Here is a 3,402-nt window from a genome sequence, read left to right as displayed (position 1 = left end):
AACTCTGGGAGGCTGAGGTAGGAGGATGCAAATTCGAGCCCAACTTGGGCAACTTAGAGACTTAGCACAACCCATAACACGTTAATATTATCCCTTGGTTGTTGCGGACTGATCAGGCTCACAATCTCTGAAACGAGTGTATGGCCAAGGCTTAGATAAAAGAGTCAATGGGGTATCATTTTTAGGGCACCAGGAGGATCAAAACACTTTAACAATTCAAGATTCTCTGGGGGCTAAGACCAACATCTTTTCTGGGCAGCTAGTATTTACTTAGTTATCAAAACAAAAGAGAATGAATCTGGGCACGGTGGCACATGCCTATTATCCCATTACTTGGGAGGCTGAGGCAGGAGGATTGCTGTGAGTTCAAGGTCAGCCTGAACTGCATAGTGGGACCCTGTCTCAAAAAGACAAAAAACAAGCCAGGTGTGGTGGCGCATGCTTGTAATCCCAGCACTCAGGAGGCTGAGGCAGGAGGGTTGTTGTGAGTTTGAGACCAGCCTGGGCTACAAAGTGAGCTCAAGGCCAACCTGAACAGCATAGCAAGACCCTGTCTCAAAAAGACAAAAAAAAAAGACTGGAGATGTAGCTCAGTGTGAAGGCCCTAGGTTAAACCCCCAATACTCTCCCCAAAAAAAGATACAGTAAAATATCTCACAGGTTACCTGGGGGCAACAAAGGAAAAGACATGTGTAAAGACGCTCCTGAGCAGCTGTGTAAGGAAGTTGAAAGTTGAGCTGTGGGGAGCGGGCAGCAGAAGAGGCCCAGAGGTCCTGGTTTGGGGCCTCCAGGGCTGGGCTGTTTAGGAATGGCTCCCTCTGGCAGGCCAGTCAAGTCCAAACCCTATTAATCCCACTGGTGGAGTTTATCCAGTCCTTCAGCAGTTGTACTGATGAGGAAAATGAGGCTCAGCGAGGGGAGGATCCCAAGAGGCAGAAAATTTTCCCAAGAGGCAGAAAATCAAGAGATGAAGCCAAGTCTCCCAGATCCAATGCGTCCATTTCTGGAGTTCCCGCTGCACTCAGGGGTCCTGTCAACAGATCATACCGAGCATGCTGGGCAGGCAGCTCTTTCTGGGCTGGTCACAGTGGGGTGCTGCCTCCCTGTCCACGGAGGGTACGGCGCGGGACAGCGGCCATGAACACTTCCAGGCACCTCCTGGAAGAGGGACGGTTGTTATTGTCAATTCACAGACAAGGAAGCTGAGGACAGAGAGACGAAATGACCTGCCCAAGCCTATACACCTGGCATGGTATGGGTTGGAACCTGGGCTTTCTGACTCAGAGGGCATCTTGTTAAATAGCATATTATATTGTTTCCAAGAGAAACAAATAAAGGGATGGAAGAATGCAGGACTGTGGTGGATTAACTAATGGTCAGCTGAGGACTGTTGCCCACAGCATAAAAGGAGAACTGCAAGAGAGGACGGTGTGCTGAAGATCCTCCTGGAGAAGCTTGTCATGCTGTTGTTTTTTTTTTTTTTTCTTGTACCGGCAATCAAACTCACGACCTTGTGCTTGCCAGGCAGGCACTGTGCCGCTGAGCTAAATCCCCAGCCCCATGCTGGTTTTCTTGACACGAACTGAGCTGTTCTCATTGTCAGTGGAGCTTGGGTCCTCGCTGTCGCTGAGGATGGCTGCGGTTCTCCTTGGGGGAACTCTGGTTCTTACTTTGAGTGTAGCTTCCTGGCCGCAGGGCAGATCCCTCAGCCTGCTGGCACGGATTCTTCATCCTGTTGGTACAGACTTTCTGAATTCCACCACTGACTTTTGGGCCTTCCCAGCCAGGTCTGTTAAACAAGCTTGCATGAGGTACTGTTGTGGGCTCTAGGCCTCCAGCTGGACTTGTGGAGGACACTGCAATGGGGTCTAGGTCTTCAGCTGGACTCCAGCAGGACATTGCCGTGGAATCCAGACCCTCAGCTAGATTCTTTGGGTTTCTAGTGTGTGGACAGATTTCCTGCACTCTTTTTGCATCTGACTCTTTGGGTGAATATTATAAAAATGATCCTATAAACTATGTGTTCTGTATTAAATCTTTTCTCCTGTAAACCCTGACTGCAGCAGGGATGTAGAAATGAGGAATGGGAGAATGAGAGAATGAATGAATATTTTTCCTTTAAAAATTATTTTAATGCTGGAGTTTTTTTGTTTTGTTTTGTTTTTGTTTTTTGAGACAGGGTCTCACTATGCAGTTCAGGCTGGCCTTGAGCTCACTTTGTAGCCCAGGCTGGTCTGGAACTTGCAACGATCCTCTTGCCTCAGCCTCCCGAGTGCTGGGATTATAGGCATGCACCACCATGCCCGGCTTAATGCTAGAGTTTGAATTTAGGGCCTCAGCGTGCTAAGCATACACTCTACCACTGACACCTCCAGCCCCATTTTACTTCTTTTTAATGAAATAGTTGGTACAAAAAATAATACATAGCCCATACGAGTTATAAAACATGCAGAGAGAGAGAAAACCTTGAACCCATCACCAATCTAAGGCTACCAGAGAAAGGGACCAACATTTGTGACTACGTGGGTCAGCGGTTCTTCTGCCCTGGCTGTACACTGAACACACCCAGAGAAATCTGATGGGATTTGTTTGCGGTTTGGTCTGGACATCCCGATTTTTAGATGCTGTTCATATGATTCTTATGTGCCGTCATGTTTGAGAACCACTCTATTTTATCCTCATTTCCGTCTCTTTCCCTTTATCTCCCCAAGTAACCACCACCCTAAATTTGGTTGTAGGAACTAATTTTCTCCCTCTTTTCTCTATTTCAAGGATTAACGCGTTTGCTATTCATCTCACAGTAATCTCTAGGGGGCGCCAGGAAAAAAAAAAAACCACACACTTTTTCGGCTCTGTACATCGGGTATCGCGCAGGAGGTGGCTTGGCCCTCGCCGTGCACCGTCGTCAGGCCCGTTGCCGCGGCAACAAGCCGGGGACTTGTCGGCGTTGCTGCAGGGCTACCTGGGAGGTATGCGGAACTGATCCTCTGGGTTGCTGCGTGCGGAGCTCGGCTCGGGAGAGTCTTTGAAGAAAACTCCAAGGTGCAGAGAAACGGTAGTTAAGAGGTTGCCCTGCCGGGGAACCCGCATCAGGGCAGGTACGTGCAGGGCCTTGCCGTAAGCCGCCGCGCGCTGGCGGGAACCGGAAGACGCGAGCGTGGGTTCCTGTTCTTGGTTCCTGCGCTCCCTGGGCCGGACACTGTCCTTTGAAACTCTTTCCATTACAGTTGAGTGTTGGAACCTGAGAAGAATTCGATCGGTTCAGGGAAGCAGCTCCGCTTGGTGGCTGATCCGGGACTGCAGTCTTAAACCTTTTGATTCCTGGTGCAAAGATTTATCCCCTGGCAGCTTTTCAGGGCAAGGAAAAAAGTAGGTTAATCCTGCTACAATCTTTTTTTTTTT

At 49.1% G+C, this 3,402-nt stretch overlaps 1 protein-coding gene across 2 annotated transcripts in view; it reads left to right on the top strand.

Moving 5' to 3' along the window:
- The first annotated feature begins 2,941 nt into the window (after window positions 1-2,941).
- The window catches only part of Tchp (trichoplein, keratin filament binding), a 15,939-nt gene continuing 15,478 nt past the window's right edge, over window positions 2,942-3,402 (top strand). The window contains exons 1-2 of one of the 2 annotated variants that reach the window (XM_013520481.1): window positions 2,942-3,098; window positions 3,228-3,369. The gene's annotated coding sequence lies outside the window, so the exon portion shown is untranslated. The remainder of the gene's footprint in view (window positions 3,099-3,227; window positions 3,370-3,402) is intronic. The other variant, XM_005396443.2, reaches the window with a different exon arrangement.

Source organism: Chinchilla lanigera, unplaced genomic scaffold (assembly GCF_000276665.1).
Source record: "Chinchilla lanigera isolate Chin_1 unplaced genomic scaffold, ChiLan1.0 scaffold00054, whole genome shotgun sequence".
Classification (NCBI taxonomy): Eukaryota; Metazoa; Chordata; class Mammalia; order Rodentia; family Chinchillidae; genus Chinchilla; species Chinchilla lanigera.
Note: the sequence above shows the minus strand (reverse complement) of the source record. Positions and strands in the feature narration are given on the sequence as shown.